The sequence below is a fragment of the Schistocerca nitens genome, chromosome 1 (genome assembly GCF_023898315.1).
Source record: "Schistocerca nitens isolate TAMUIC-IGC-003100 chromosome 1, iqSchNite1.1, whole genome shotgun sequence".
NCBI classification, from domain to species: domain Eukaryota; kingdom Metazoa; phylum Arthropoda; class Insecta; order Orthoptera; family Acrididae; genus Schistocerca; species Schistocerca nitens.
In genome coordinates this window covers 1,321,023,518-1,321,041,836 of record NC_064614.1, presented here as the reverse complement: position 1 = coordinate 1,321,041,836, position 18,319 = coordinate 1,321,023,518, and positions in this window count along the sequence as shown.

Below are 18,319 nucleotides of genomic sequence, written 5' to 3'. Positions count from 1 at the left end.
TCCTGTGTCACCAGTTTTACATTCCGATGCACCTCTGCAGGTTTACTGTATCCCTTGGACCTTCCCATTGACGATGAAACACAGAAATTGCATCGGAATTAAATATAAGAGACACAATGCCGACTTAAGTACAGGAAGACTAAGTCTTCCTACTGTCTATGTTTTGAGCGTTTCCTGTGTCATCAGTTTTACTTTCCGATGCACCTCTGCAGGTTTACTATATCCCTTGGACCTTCCCATTCACGATGAAACACAGATATTTCATCGGAAATAAATATAAGAGACACAATGCCGACTTAAGTACAGGAAGACTGAGTCTTCCTACTGTCTATGTTTTGAGCGTTTCCTGTGTCACCAGTTTTACTTTCCGATGCACTTCTGCAGGTTTACTGTATCCCTTCGACCTTCCCATTGACGAAACACAGAAATTGCATCGGAATTAAATATAAGAGACACAATGCCGACTTAAGTACAGGAAGAATGACTCTTCCTACTGTCTATGTTTTGAGCGTTTCCTGTGTCACTAGTTTTACATTCCGATGCACCTCTGTAGCTTTACTGTATCCCTTAGACCTTCCCATTGACGATGAAACACAGAAATTGCATCGGAATTAAATGTAAGAGACACAATGCCGACTTAAGTACAGGAAGACTGAGTCTTCCTACTGTTTATGTTTTTAGCGTTTCCTGTGTCACCAGTTTTACATTCTGATGCACCTCTGCAGGTTTACTGTATCCCTTGGACCTTCCCATTGCCGATGAAACACAGAAATTGCATCAGAATTAAATATAAGAGACACAATGCCGACTTAAGTACAGGAAGACTAAGTCTTCCTACTGTCTATGTTTTGAGCGTTTCCTGTGTCATCAGTTTTACTTTCCGATGCACCTCTGCAGGTTTACTATATCCCTTGGACCTTCCCATTCACGATGAAACACAGATATTTCATCGGAAATTAATGTAAGAGACACAATGCCGACTTAAGTACAGGAAGACTGAGCCTTCCTACTGTCTATGTTTTGACCGTTTCCTGTGTCACCAGTTTTACATTCTGATGCACCTCTGCAGGTTTACTGTATCCCTTGGACCTTCACAGTGAGGATGAAACACGGAAATTGCATCGGAATTAAATATAAGAGACACAATGCCGACATAAGTACAGGAAGACTGAGTCTTCCTACTGTCAATGATTTGAGCGTTTCCTGTGTCATCAGTATTACATTCCGATGTACCTCTGCAGGTTTACTGTATCCCTTGGACCTTCCCATTGATGATGAAAATCAGAAATTGCATAGGAATTAAATATAAGAGTCACAATGCCGTCTTAAGTACAGGAAGACTGAGTCTTCCTACTGTCTATGATTTGAGCGTTTCCTGAGTCACCAGTTTTACATTCCGATGCACCTCTGCAGGTTTACTGTATCCCTTGGACCTTCCCATTGACGATGAAAAACAGAAATTGCATCGGATTTAAATATAAGATACACAATACCGACTTAAGTACAGGAAGACTAAGTCTCCCTACTGTCTATGTTTTGAGCGTTTCCTGAGTCATCAGTTTTACTTTCCGATGCACCTCTGCATGTTTACTATATCCCTTGGACCTTCCCATTCACGATGAAACACAAAAATTTTAACCGGAAATAAATATAAGAGACACAATGCCGACTTAAGTACAGGAAGACTGAGTCTTCCTACTGTCTATGTTTTGAGCGTTTCCTGTGTCACCAGTTTTACTTTCCGATGCACTTCTGCAGGTTTACTGTATCCCTTGGACCTTCCCATTCACGATGAAACACAGATATTTCATCGGAAATAAATATAAGAGACACAATGCCGACTGAAGTACAGGAAGACTGAGTCTTCCTGCTGTCTATGTTTTGAGCGTTTCCTGTGTCACCAGTTTTACTTTCCGATGCACTTCTGCAGGTTTACTGTATCCCTTCGACCTTCCCATTGACGAAACACAGAAATTGCATCGGAATTACATATAAGAGACACAATGCCGACTTAAGTACAGGAAGAATGACTCTTCCTACTGTCTATGTTTTGAGCGTTTCCTGTGTCACTAGTTTTACATTCCGATGCACCTCTGTAGCTTTACTGTATCCCTTAGACCTTCCCATTGACGATGAAACACAGAAATTGCATCGGAATTAAATGTAAGAGACACAATGCCGACTTAAGTACAGGAAGACTGAGTCTTCCTACTGTTTATGTTTTTAGCGTTTCCTGTGTCACCAGTTTTACATTCTGATGCACCTCTGCAGGTTTACTGTATCCCTTGGACCTTCCCATTGCCGATGAAACACAGAAATTGCATCAGAATTAAATATAAGAGACACAATGCCGACTTAAGTACAGGAAGACTAAGTCTTCCTACTGTCTATGTTTTGAGCGTTTCCTGTGTCATCAGTTTTACTTTCCGATGCACCTCTGCAGGTTTACTATATCCCTTGGACCTTCCCATTCACGATGAAACACAGATATTTCATCGGAAATTAATATAAGAGACACAATGCCGACTTAAGTACAGGAAGACTGAGTCTTCCTAGTGTCTATGTTTTGAGCGTTTCCTGTGTCACCAGTTTTACATTCTGATGCACCTCTGCAGGTTTACTGTATCCCTTGGACCTTCACAGTGAGGATGAAACACAGAAATAGCATCGGAATTAAATATAAGAGACACAATGCCGACTTAAGTACAGGAAGACTGAGTCTTCCTACTGTCTATGTTTTGAGCGTTTCCTGTGTCACTAGTTTTACATTCCGATGCACGTTTGCAGGTTTACTGTATCCCTTGGACCTTCCCATAGACGATGAAACCCAGAAATTGCATCGGAATTAAATATAAGAGACACAATGCCGACTTAAGTACAGGAAGACTGAGTCTTCCTACTGTCTATGTTTTGAGCGTTTCCTGTGTCACCAGTTTTACATTCTGATGCACCTCTGCAGGCTTACTGTATCCCTTGGACCTTCCCATTGACGATGAAACACAGAAATTGCATCGGAATTAAATATAAGAGACACAATGCCGACTTAAGTACAAGAAAACAGTCTTCTTACAGTCAATGTATTGAGCGTTTCCTGTGTCACCAGTTTTACATTCCGATGCACATCTGCAGGTTTACTGCATCCCCTGGACCATCCCATTGGCGATGAAACACACAAATTGCATCGAAATTAAATATAAGAGACACAATGCCGACTTAAGTACAGGAAGACTGAGTCTTCCTACTGTCTATGTTTTGAGCGTTTCCTGTGTCACCACTTTTACATTCCGATGCACCTCTGAAGGTTTACTGTATCCATTGCACCTTCGCATTGTTGATGAAACACAGAAATCGCATCGGAATTAAATATAAGAGACACAATGCCGACTTAAGTACAGCAAGACTGAGACTTCCTACTGTCTATGTTTTGAGCGTTTCCTTAGTCACCAGTTTTACATTCGGATGCACCTCTGCACGTTTACTGTATCCCTTGGACCTTCCCATTGACGATGAAACACAGAAATTGCATCGGAATTAAATATAAGAGACACAATGCCGACTTAAGTACAGGAAGACTGAGTCTTATTACTGTAAATGATTTAAGCGTTTCCTGTGTCATCAGTTTTACATTCCGATGCACCTCTGCAGGTTTACTGTATCCCTTAGACCTTCCCATTGACGATGAAAATCAGAAATTGCATCGGAATTATATAAAAGAGACACAACGCCGACTTAAGTACATGAAAACTGAGTCTTCTTACGGTCTATGTTATGAGCGTTTCCTGTGTCACCAGGTTTAAATTCCGAAGGCCCTCTGCAGGTTTACTGTATCCCTTGGATCTTCCCATTGACGATGAAACACAGAAATTGCATCGGAATTACAAATAAGAGACACAATGCTGACTTAAGTACAGGAAGACTAGGTTTCCCTACTGTCTATGTTTTGAGCGTTTCCTGTGTCATCAGTTTTACATTCCGATGCACCTGTGCAGGTTTACTGTATCCCTTAGACCTTCCCATTGACGATGAAACACAGAAATTCCATCGGAATTAAATAGAAGAGACACAATGCCGACTTAAGTTCAAGAAGACTGAGTCTTCCTACTGTCTATGTTTTGAGCGTTTCCTGTGTCACCAGTTTTACCTTCCGATGCACCTCTACCGGTTTACTGTATCCCTTGGACCTTCCCATTGTCGATGAAACACAGAAATCGCACTGGAATTAAATATAGGAGACACAATGCAGACTTAAGTACAGGAAGACTGAGTATTCCTACTGTCTATGTTTTGAGCGTTTCCTGTGTCACCTGTTGTACATTCCGATGCACCTCTGCAGGTATACTGTTTCCCTTCGACTTTTCCATTGACGATGAAACACAGAAATTGCATCGGAATTAAATAGAAGAGTCACAGTGTCGACTTAAGTACAGGAAGAATGTGTCTTTCTATTGTCTATGTTTTGAGCGTTTCCTGTGTCACCAGTTTTACATTCCGATGCACCTCTGCTGGTTTACTGTATCCATTGGACCTTCCATTGACGATGAAGCACAGAAATTGCATCGAAATTAAATATAAGAGACACAATGCCGACTTAAGTACAGGAAGACTAAGTCTCCCTTCTGTCTATGTTTTGAGCGTTTCCTGTGTCATCAGTTTTACTTTTCGATGCACCTCTGCATGTTTACTATATCCCTTCGACCTTCCCATTCACGATGAAACACAGAAATTTAATCGGAAATAAATATAAGAGACACAATGCCGACTTAAGTACAGGAAGACTGAGTCTTCCTACTGTCTATGTTTTGAGCGTTTCCTGTGTCACCAGTTTTACATTCCGATGTACCTCTGCAGGTTTACTCTATCCCTTCGACCTTCCCATTGACGATGAAACACAGAAATTGCATCGGAATTAAATATAAGAGACACAATGCCGACTTAAGTACAGGAAGAATGAGTCTTCCTACTGTCTATGTTTTGAGCGTTTCCTGTGTCACTAGTTTTACATTCCGATGCACCTCTGTAGGTTTACTGTATCCCGTAGAACTTCCCATTGACGATGAAACACAGAAATTGCATCGGAATTAAATGTAAGAGACACAATGCCGACTTAAGTACAGGAAGACAGAGTCTTCCTACTGTCTATGTTTTTAGAGTTTCCTGTGTCACCAGTTTTACATTCTGATGCACCTCTGCAGGTTTACTGTATCCCTTCGACCTTCCCATTGACGATGAAACACAGAAATTGCATCGGAATTAAATATAAGAGACACAATGCCGATTTAAGTACAGGAAGACTAAGTCTTCCTACTGTCTATGTTTTGAGCGTTTCCTGTGTCATCAGTTTTACATTCCGATGCACCTCTGCAGGTTTACTATATCCCTTGGACCTTCCCATTCACGATGAAACACAGATATTTCATCGGAAGTAAATATAAGAGACACAATGCCGACTTAAGTACAGGAAGACTGAATCTTCCTACTGTCTATGTTTTGAGCGTTTCCTGTGTCACCAGTTTTACATTCTGATGCACCTCTGCAGGTTTACTGAATCCCTTGGACCTTCACAGTGACGATGAAACACAGAAATTGCATCGGAATTAAATATAAGGGACACAATGCCGACTTAAGTACAGGAAGACTGAGTCTTCCTACTGTCTATGTTTTGAGCGTTTCCTGTGTCACTAGTTTTACATTCCGATGCACCTTTGCAGGTTTACTGTATCCCTTGGACCTTCCCATTGACGATGAAACACAGAAATTGCATCGGAATTAAATATAAGAGACACAATGCCGACTTAAGTACAGGAAGACTGAGTCTTCCTACAGACTATGTTTTGAGCGTTTCCTGTGTCACTAGTTTTACATTCTGATGCACCTCTGCAGGCTTACTGTATCCTTTGGACCTTCCCATTGACGATGAAACACAGAAATTGCATCGGAATTAAATATAAGAGACACAACGCCGACTTAAGTACACGAAGACTGAGTCGTCCTACTGTCTATGTTTTGAGCGATCCTGTGTCACCAGTTTTACATTCGGATGCACCTCTGCACGTTTACTGTATCCCTTGGACCTTCCATTGACGATGAAGCACAGAAATTGCATCGGAATTAAATATAAGAGACACAATGCCGACTTAAGTACAGGAAGACTGAGTCTTCCTACTGTCTATGTTTTGAGCGTTTCCTGTGTCACCAGTTTTACATTCCGATGCACCTCTGCAGGTTTACTGTATCCCTTGGACCTTCACAGTGACGATGAAACACTGAAATAGCATCGGAATTAAATATAAGAGACACAATGCCGACTTAAGTAAAGGATGACTGAGTCTTCCTAATGTCTATGTTTAGAGCGTTTCCTGTGTCACTAGTTTTACATTCCGATGCACCATTGCAGGTTTACTTTATCCCTTGGACCTTCCCATTGACGATGTAACACAGAAATTGAATCGGAATTAAATATAAGAGACACAATGCCGACTTAAGTACAGGAAGACTGAGTCTTCCTACTGTCTATGTTTTGAGCGTTTCCTGTGTCACCAGTTTTACATTCTGATGCACCTCTGCAGGTTTACTGTATCCCTTGGACCTTCCCATTGACGATGAAACACAGAAATTGCATCGGAATTAAATATAAGAGACACAATGCCGACTTAAGTACAAGAAAACAGTCTTCTTACAGTCAATGCTTTGAGCGTTTCCTGTGTCACCAGTTTTACATTCCGATGCACATCTGCAGGTTTACTGTATCCCCTGGACCATCCCATTGGCGATGAAACACACAAATTGCAGTGAAATTAAATATAAGAGACACAATGCCGACTTAAGTACAGGAAGACTGAGTTTTCCTACTGTCTATGTTTTGAGCGATTCCTGTGTCACCAGTTTTACATTCCGATGCACCTCTGGCGGTTTACTGTATCCCTTGCACCTTCCCATTGTCGATGAAACACAGAAATCGCATCGGAATTAAATATAAAAGACACAATGCCGACTTAAGTACAGGAAGACTGAGACTTCCTACTGTCTATGTTTTGAGCGTTTCCTGTGTCACCAGTTTTACATTCGGATGCACCTCTGCAGGTTTACTGTATCCCTTGGACCTTCCCATTGACGATGAAACACGGAAATTGCATCGGAATTAAATATAAGAGACACAATGCCGACTTAAGTACAGGAAGACTGAGTCTTCCTACAGACTATGTTTTGAGCGTTTCCTGTGTCACTAGTTTTACATTCTGATGCACCTCTGCAGGCTTACTGTATCCTTTGGACCTTCCCATTGACGATGAAACACAGAAATTGCATCGGAATTAAATATAAGAGACACAATGCCGACATAAGTACAGGAAGACTGAGTCTTCCTACTGTCAATGATTTGAGCGTTTCCTGTGTCATCAGTTTAACATTCCGATGTACCTCTGCTGGTTTACTGTATCCCTTGGACCTTCCCATTGACGATGAAAATCAGAAATTGCATAGGAATTAAATATAAGAGTCACAATGCCGTCTTAAGTACAGGAAGACTGAGTCTTCCTACTGTCTATGATTTGAGTGTTTCCTGAGTCACCAGTTTTACATTCCAATGCACCTCTGCAGGTTTACTGTATCTCTTGGACCTTCCCATTGACGATGAAAAACAGAAATTGCATCGGATTTAAATATAAGATACACAATACCGACTTAAGTACAGGAAGACTAAGTCTCCCTACTGTCTATGTTTTGAGCGTTTCCTGAGTCATCAGTTTTACTTTCCGATGCACCTCTGCATGTTTACTATATCCCTTGGACCTTCCCATGCACGATGAAACACAGAAATTTAATCGGAAATAAATATAAGAGACACAATGCCGACGTAAGTACAGGAAGACTGAGTCTTCCTACTGTCTATGTTTTGAGCGTTTCCTGTGTCACCAGTCTTACATTCCGAAGCACCTCTGCAGGTTTACTGTATCCCTTCGACCTTCCCATTGACGATGAAACACAGAAATTGCATCGGAATTAAATATAAGAGACACAATGCCGACTTAAGTACAGGAAGAATGAGTCTTCCTACTGTCTATGTTTTGAGCGTTTCCTGTGTCACTAGTTTTACATTCCGATGCACCTCTGTAGGTTTACTGTATCCCTTAGACCTTCCCATTGACGATGAAACACAGAAATTGCATCGGAATTAAATGTAAGAGACACAATGCCGACTTAAGTACAGGAAGACTGAGTCTTCCTACTGTCTATGTTTTTAGCGTTTCTTGTGTCACCAGTTTTAAATTCTGATGCACATCTGCAGGTTTACTGTATCCCTTGGACCTTCCCATTGACGATGAAACACAGAAATTGCATCTGAATTAAATATAAGAGACACAATGCCGACTTAAGTACAGGAAGACTAAGTCTTCCTACTGTCTATGTTTTGAGCTTTTCCTGTGTCATCAGTTTTACTTTCCGATGCACCTCTGCAGGTTTACTATATCCCTTGGACCTTCCCATTCACGATGAAACACAGATATTTCATCGGAAATTAATATAAGAGACACAATGCCGACTTAAGTACAGGAAGACTGAGTCTTCCTACTGTCTATGTTTTGAGCGTTTCCTGTGTCACCAGTTTTACATTCTGATGCACCTCTGCAGGTTTACTGTATCCCTTGGACCTTCACAGTGACGATGAAACACAGAAATAGCATCGGAATTAAATATAAGAGACACAATGCCGACTTAAGTACAGGAAGACTGAGTCTTCCTACTGTCTATGTTTTGAGCGTTTCCTGTGTCACTAGTTTTACATTCCGATGCACCTTTGCAGGTTTACTGTATCCCTTGGACCTTCCCATAGACGATGAAACCCAGAAATTGCATCGGAATTAAATATAAGAGACACAATGCCGACTTAAGTACCAGAAAACAGTCTTCTTACGGTCAATGTGTTGAGCGTTTCCTGTGTCACCAGTTTTACATTCCGATGCACCTCTGCAGGTTTACTGTATCCCTTGGACCTTCACAGTGACGATGAAACACTGAAATAGCATCGGAATTAAATATAAGAGACACAATGCCGACATAAGTAAAGGATGACTGAGTCTTCCTAATGTCTATGTTTAGAGCGTTTCCTGTGTCACTAGTTTTACATTCCGATGCACCATTGCAGGTTTACTGTATCCCTTGGACCTTCCCATTGACGATGTGACACAGAAATTGAATCGGAATTAAATATAAGAGACACAATGCCGACTTAAGTACAGGAAGACTGAGTCTTCCTACTGTCTATGTTTTGAGCGTTTCCTGTGTCACCAGTTTTACATTCTGATGCACCTCTGCAGGTTTACTGTATCCCTTGGACCTTCCCATTGACGATGAAACACAGAAATTGCATCGGAATTAAATATAAGAGACACAATGCCGACTTAAGTACAAGAAAACAGTCTTCTTACAGTCAATGCTTTGAGCGTTTCCTGTGTCACCAGTTTTACATTCCGATGCACATCTGCAGGTTTACTGTATCCCCTGGACCATCCCATTGGCGATGAAACACACAAATTGCAGTGAAATTAAATATAAGAGACACAATGCCGACTTAAGTACAGGAAGACTGAGTTTTCCTACTGTCTATGTTTTGAGCGATTCCTGTGTCACCAGTTTTACATTCCGATGCACCTCTGGCGGTTTACTGTATCCCTTGCACCTTCCCATTGACGATGAAACACAGAAATCGCATCGGAATTAAATATAAGAGACACAGTGCCGACTTAAGTTCAAGAAGACTGAGTCTTCCTACTGTCTATGTTTTGAGCGTTTCCTGTGTCACCAGTTTTACCTTCCGATGCACCTCTACCGGTTTACTGTATCCCTTGGACCTTCCCATTGTCGATGAAACACAGAAATCGCACTGGAATTAAATATAGGAGACACAATGCAGACTTAAGTACAGGAAGACTGAGTATTCCTACTGTCTATGTTTTGAGCGTTTCCTGTGTCACCAGTTGTACATTCCGATGCACCTCTGCAGGTATACTGTTTCCCTTCGACTTTTCCATTGACGATGAAACACAGAAATTGCATCGGAATTAAATAGAAGAGTCACAGTGTCGACTTAAGTACAGGAAGAGTGTGTCTTTCTATTGTCTATGTTTTGAGCGTTTCCTGTGTCACCAGTTTTACATTCCGATGCACCTCTGCTGGTTTACTGTATCCATTGGACCTTCCATTGACGATGAAGCACAGAAATTGCATCGAAATTAAATATAAGAGACACAATGCCGACTTAAGTACAGGAAGACTAAGTCTCCCTTCTGTCTATGTTTTGAGCGTTTCCTGTGTCATCAGTTTTACTTTTCGATGCACCTCTGCATGTTTACTATATCCCTTCGACCTTCCCATTCACGATGAAACACAGAAATTTAATCGGAAATAAATATAAGAGACACAATGCCGACTTAAGTACAGGAAGACTGAGTCTTCCTACTGTCTATGTTTTGAGCGTTTCCTGTGTCACCAGTTTTACATTCCGATGTACCTCTGCAGGTTTACTGTATCCCTTCGACCTTCCCATTGACGATGAAACACAGAAATTGCATCGGAATTAAATATAAGAGACACAATGCCGACTTAAGTACAGGAAGAATGAGTCTTCCTACTGTCTATGTTTTGAGCGTTTCCTGTGTCACTAGTTTTACATTCCGATGCACCTCTGTAGGTTTACTGTATCCCGTAGAACTTCCCATTGACGATGAAACACAGAAATTGCATCGGAATTAAATGTAAGAGACACAATGCCGACTTAAGTACAGGAAGACAGAGTCTTCCTACTGTCTATGTTTTTAGAGTTTCCTGTGTCACCAGTTTTACATTCTGATGCACCTCAGCAGGTTTACTGTATCCCTTCGACCTTCCCATTGACGATGAAACACAGAAATTGCATCGGAATTAAATATAAGAGACACAATGCCGACTTAAGTACAGGAAGACTAAGTCTTCCTACTGTCTATGTTTTGAGCGTTTCCTGTGTCATCAGTTTTACATTCCGATGCACCTCTGCCGGTTTACTATATCCCTTGAACCTTCCCATTCACGATGAAACACAGATATTTCATCGGAAGTAAATATAAGAGACACAATGCCGACTTAAGTACAGGAAGACTGAATCTTCCTACTGTCTATGTTTTGAGCGTTTCCTGTGTCACCAGTTTTACATTCTGATGCACCTCTGCAGGTTTACTGAATCCCTTGGACCTTCACAGTGACGATGAAACACAGAAATTGCATCGGAATTAAATATAAGAGACACAATGCCGACTTAAGTACAGGAAGACTGAGTCTTCCTACTGTCTATGTTTTGAGCGTTTCCTGTGTCACTAGTTTTACATTCCGATGCACCTTTGCAGGTTTACTGTATCCCTTGGACCTTCCCATTGACGATGAAACACAGAAATTGCATCGGAATTAAATATAAGAGACACAATGCCGACTTAAGTACAGGAAGACTGAGTCTTCCTACAGTCTATGTTTTGAGCGTTTCCTGTGTCACTAGTTTTACATTCTGATGCACCTCTGCAGGCTTACTGTGTCCTTTGGACCTTCCCATTGACGATGAAACACAGAAATTGCATCGGAATTAAATATAAGAGACACAACGCCGACTTAAGTACAGGAAGACTGAGTCGTCCTACTGTCTATGTTTTGAGCGTTTCCTGTGTCACCACTTTTACATTCCGATGCACCTCTGCACGTTTACTGTATCCCTTGGACCTTCCATTGACGATGAAGCACAGAAATTGCATCGGAATTAAATATAAGAGACACAATGCCGACTTAAGTACAGGAAGACTGAGTCTTCCTACTGTCTATGTTTTGAGCGTTTCCTGTGTCACCAGTTTTACATTCTGATGCACCTCTGCAGGTTTACTGTATCCCTTGGACCTTCCCATTGACGATGAAACACAGAAATTGCATCGGAATTAAATATAAGAGACACAATGCCGACTTAAGTACAAGAAAACAGTCTTCTTACAGTCAATGCTTTGAGCGTTTCCTGTGTCACCAGTTTTACATTCCGATGCACATCTGCAGGTTTACTGTATCCCCTGGACAATCCCATTGGCGATGAAACACACAAATTGCAGTGAAATTAAATATAAGAGACACAATGCCGACTTAAGTACAGGAAGACTGAGTTTTCCTACTGTCTATGTTTTGAGCGATTCCTGTGTCACCAGTTTTACATTCCGATGCACCTCTGGCGGTTTACTGTATCCCTTGCACCTTCCCATTGTCGATGAAACACAGAAATCGCATCGGAATTAAATATAAAAGACACAATGCCGACTTAAGTACAGGAAGACTGAGACTTCCTACTGTCTATGTTTTGAGCGTTTCCTGTGTCACCAGTTTTACATTCGGATGCACCTCTGCAGGTTTACTGTATCCCTTGGACCTTCCCATTGACGATGAAACACGGAAATTGCATCGGAATTAAATATAAGAGACACAATGCCGACATAAGTACAGGAAGACTGAGTCTTCCTACTGTCAATGATTTGAGCGTTTCCTGTGTCATCAGTTTTACATTCCGATGTACCTCTGCTGGTTTACTGTATCCCTTGGACCTTCCCATTGACGATGAAAATCAGAAATTGCATAGGAATTAAATATAAGAGTCACAATGCCGTCTTAAGTACAGGAAGACTGAGTCTTCCTACTGTCTATGATTTGAGCGTTTCCTGAGTCACCAGTTTTACATTCCAATGCACCTCTGCAGGTTTACTGTATCTCTTGGACCTTCCCATTGACGATGAAAAACAGAAATTGCATCGGATTTAAATATAAGATACACAATACCGACTTAAGTACAGGAAGACTAAGTCTCCCTACTGTCTATGTTTTGAGCGTTTCCTGAGTCATCAGTTTTACTTTCCGATGCACCTCTGCATGTTTACTATATCCCTTGGACCTTCCCATGCACGATGAAACACAGAAATTTAATCGGAAATAAATATAAGAGACACAATGCCGACGTAAGTACAGGAAGACTGAGTCTTCCTACTGTCTATGTTTTGAGCGTTTCCTGTGTCACCAGTCTTACATTCCGAAGCACCTCTGCAGGTTTACTGTATCCCTTCGACCTTCCCATTGACGATGAAACACAGAAATTGCATCGGAATTAAATATAAGAGACACAATGCCGACTTAAGTACAGGAAGAATGAGTCTTCCTACTGTCTATGTTTTGAGCGTTTCCTGTGTCACTAGTTTTACATTCCGATGCACCTCTGTAGGTTTACTGTATCCCTTAGACCTTCCCATTGACGATGAAACACAGAAATTGCATCGGAATTAAATGTAAGAGACACAATGCCGACTTAAGTACAGGAAGACTGAGTCTTCCTACTGTCTATGTTTTTAGCGTTTCTTGTGTCACCAGTTTTACATTCTGATGCACCTCTGCAGGTTTACTGTATCCCTTGGACCTTCCCATTGACGATGAAACACAGAAATTGCATCTGAATTAAATATAAGAGACACAATGCCGACTTAAGTACAGGAAGACTAAGTCTTCCTACTGTCTATGTTTTGAGCGTTTCCTGTGTCATCAGTTTTACTTTCCGATGCACCTCTGCAGGTTTACTATATCCCTTGGACCTTCCCATTCACGATGAAACACAGATATTTCATCGGAAATTAATATAAGAGACACAATGCCGACTTAAGTACAGGAAGACTGAGTCTTCCTACTGTCTATGTTTTGAGCGTTTCCTGTGTCACCAGTTTTACATTCGGATGCACCTCTGCAGATTTACTGTATCCCTTGGACCTTCACAGTGACGATGAAACACAGAAATAGCATCGGAATTAAATATAAGAGACACAATGCCGACTTAAGTACAGGAAGACTGAGTCTTCCTACTGTCTATGTTTTGAGCGTTTCCTGTGTCACTAGTTTTACATTCCGATGCACCTTTGCAGGTTTACTGTATCCCTTGGACCTTCCCATAGACGATGAAACCCAGAAATTGCATCGGAATTAAATATAAGAGACACAATGCCGACTTAAGTACAGGAAGACTGAGTCTTCCTACTGTCTATGTTTTGAGCGTTTCCTGTGTCACCAGTTTTACATTCTGATGCACCTCTGCAGGCTTACTGTATCACTTGGACCGTCCCATTGACGATGAAACACAGAAATTGCATCGGAATTAAATATAAGAGACACAATGCCGACTTAAGTACAAGAAAACAGTCTTCTTACAGTCAATCTTTTGAGGGTTTCCTGTGTCACCAGTTTTACATTCCGATGCACATCTGCAGGTTTACTGTATCCCCTGGACCATCCCATTGGCGATGAAACACACAAATTGCATCGAAATTAAATATAAGAGACACAATGCCGACTTAAGTACAGGAAGACTGAGTCTTCCTACTGTCTATGTTTTGAGCGTTTCCTGTGTCACCACTTTTACATTCCGATGCACCTCTGATGGGTTACTGTATCCATTGCACCTTCCCATTGTCGATGAAACACAGAAATCGCATCGGAATTAAATATAAGAGACGCAATGCCGACTTAAGTACAGCAAGACTGAGACTTCCTACTGTCTATGTTTTGAGCGTTTCCTGTGTCACCAGTTTTACATTCCGATGCACCTCTGGCGGTTTACTGTATCCCTTGCACCTTCCCATTGTCGATGAAACACAGAAATCGCATCGGAATTAAATATAAGAGACACAATGCCGACTTAAGTACAGGAAGACTGAGACTTCCTACTGTCTATGTTTTGAGCGTTTCCTGTGTCACCAGTTTTACATTCGGATGCACCTCTGCAGGTTTACTGTATCCCTTGGACCTTCACAGTGACGATGAAACACAGAAATTGCATCGGAATTAAATATAAGAGACACAATGCCGACTTAAGTACAGGAAGACTGAGTCTTCCTACTGTCTATGTTTTGAGCGTTTCCTGTGTCACTAGTTTTACATTCCGATGCACCTTTGCAGGTTTACTGTATCCCTTGGACCTTCCCATTGACGATGAAACACAGAAATTGCATCGGAATTAAATATAAGAGACACAATGCCGACTTAAGTACAGGAAGACTGAGTCTTCCTACAGTCTATGTTTTGAGCGTTTCCTGTGTCACTAGTTTTACATTCTGATGCACCTCTGCAGGCTTACTGTATCCTTTGGACCTTCCCATTGACGATGAAACACAGAAATTGCATCGGAATTAAATATAAGAGACACAACGCCGACTTAAGTACAGGAAGACTGAGTCGTCCTACTGTCTATGTTTTGAGCGTTTCCTGTGTCACCAGTTTTACATTCGGATGCACCTCTGCACGTTTACTGTATCCCTTGGACTTTCCATTGACGATGAAGCACAGAAATTGCATCGGAATTAAATATAAGAGACACAATGCCGACTTAAGTACAGGAAGACTGAGTCTTCCTACTGTCTATGTTTTGAGCGTTTCCTGTGTCACCAGTTTTACATTCCGATGCACCTCTGCAGGTTTACTGTATCCCTTGGACCTTCACAGTGAGGATGAAACACTGAAATAGCATCGGAATTAAATATAAGAGACACAATGCCGACTTAAGTAAAGGATGACTGAGTCTTCCTAATGTCTATGTTTAGAGCGTTTCCTGTGTCACTAGTTTTACATTCCGATGCACCATTGCAGGTTTACTGTATCCCTTGGACCTTCCCATTGACGATGTAACACAGAAATTGAATCGGAATTAAATATAAGAGACACAACGCCGACTTAAGTACAGGAAGACTGAGTCTTCCTACTGTCTATGTTTTGAGCGTTTCCTGTGTCACCAGTTTTACATTCTGATGCACCTCTGCAGGTTTACTGTATCCCTTGGACCTTCCCATTGACGACGAAACACAGAAATTGCATCGGAATTAAATATAAGAGACACAATGCCGACTTAAGTACAAGAAAACAGTCTTCTTACAGTCAATGCTTTGAGCGTTTCCTGTGTCACCAGTTTTACATTCCGATGCACATCTGCAGGTTTACTGTATCCCCTGGACCATCCCATTGGCGATGAAACACACAAATTGCATCGAAATTAAATATAAGAGACACAATGCCGACTTAAGTACAGGAAGACTGAGTCTTCCTACTGTCTATGTTTTGAGCGTTTCCTGTGTCACCACTTTTACATTCCGATGCACCTCTGATGGGTTACTGTATCCATTGCACCTTCCCATTGTCGATGAAACACAGAAATCGCATCGGAATTAAATATAAGAGACGCAATGCCGACTTAAGTACAGCAAGACTGAGACTTCCTACTGTCTATGTTTTGAGCGTTTCCTGTGTCACCAGTTTTACATTCCGATGCACCTCTGGCGGTCTACTGTATCCCTTGCACCTTCCCATTGTCGATGAAACACAGAAATCGCATCGGAATTAAATATAAGAGACACAATGCCGACTTAAGTACAGGAAGACTGAGACTTCCTACTGTCTATGTTTTGAGCGTTTCCTGTGTCACCAGTTTTACATTCGGATGCACCTCTGCAGGTTTACTGTATCCCTTGGACCTTCACAGTGACGATGAAACACAGAAATTGCATCGGAATTAAATATAAGAGACACAATGCCGACTTAAGTACAGGAAGACTGAGTCTTCCTACTGTCTATGTTTTGAGCGTTTCCTGTGTCACTAGTTTTACATTCCGATGCACCTTTGCAGGTTTACTGTATCCCTTGGACCTTCCCATTGACGATGAAACACAGAAATTGCATCGGAATTAAATATAAGAGACACAATGCCGACTTAAGTACAGGAAGACTGAGTCTTCCTACAGTCTATGTTTTGAGCGTTTCCTGTGTCACTAGTTTTACATTCTGATGCACCTCTGCAGGCTTACTGTATCCTTTGGACCTTCCCATTGACGATGAAACACAGAAATTGCATCGGAATTAAATATAAGAGACACAACGCCAGCTTAAGTACAGGAAGACTGAGTCGTCCTACTGTCTATGTTTTGAGCGTTTCCTGTGTCACCAGTTTTACATTCGGATGCACCTCTGCACGTTTACTGTATCCCTTGGACCTTCCATTGACGATGAAGCACAGAAATTGCATCGGAATTAAATATAAGAGACACAATGCCGACTTAAGTACAGGAAGACTGAGTCTTCCTACTGTCTATGTTTTGAGCGTTTCCTGTGTCACCAGTTTTACATTCCGATGCACCTCTGCAGGTTTACTGTATCCCTTGGACCTTCACAGTGACGATGAAACACTGAAATAGCATCGGAATTAAATATAAGAGACACAATGCCGACTTAAGTAAAGGATGACTGAGTCTTCCTAATGTCTATGTTTAGAGCGTTTCCTGTGTCACTAGTTTTACATTCCGATGCACCATTGCAGGTTTACTGTATCCCTTGGACCTTCCCATTGACGATGTAACACAGAAATTGAATCGGAATTAAATATAAGAGACACAATGCCGACTTAAGTACAGGAAGACTGAGTCTTCCTACTGTCTATGTTTTGAGCGTTTCCTGTGTCACCAGTTTTACATTCTGATGCACCTCTGCAGGTTTACTGTATCCCTTGGACCTTCCCATTGACGACGAAACACAGAAATTGCATCGGAATTAAATATAAGAGACACAATGCCGACTTAAGTACAAGAAAACAGTCTTCTTACAGTCAATGCTTTGAGCGTTTCCTGTGTTACCAGTTTTACATTCCGATGCACATCTGCAGGTTTACTGTATCCCCTGGACCATCCCATTGGCGATGAAACACACAAATTGCAGTGAAATTAAATATAAGAGACACAATGCCGACTTAAGTACAGGAAGACTGAGTTTTCCTACTGTCTATGTTTTGAGCGATTCCTGTGTCACCAGTTTTACATTCCGATGCACCTCTGGCGGTTTACTGTATCCCTTGGACCTTCCCATTGACGATGAAACACGGAAATTGCATCGGAATTAAATATAAGAGACACAATGCCGACATAAGTACAGGAAGACTGAGTCTTCCTACTGTCAATGATTTGAGCGTTTCCTGTGTCATCAGTTTTACATTCCGATGTACCTCTGCTGGTTTACTGTATCCCTTGGACCTTCCCATTGACGATGAAAATCAGAAATTGCATAGGAATTAAATATAAGAGTCACAATGCCGTCTTAAGTACAGGAAGACTGAGTCTTCCTACTGTCTATGATTTGAGCGTTTCCTGAGTCACCAGTTTTACATTCCAATGCACCTCTGCAGGTTTACTGTATCTCTTGGACCTTCCCATTGACGATGAAAAACAGAAATTGCATCGGATTTAAATATAAGATACAC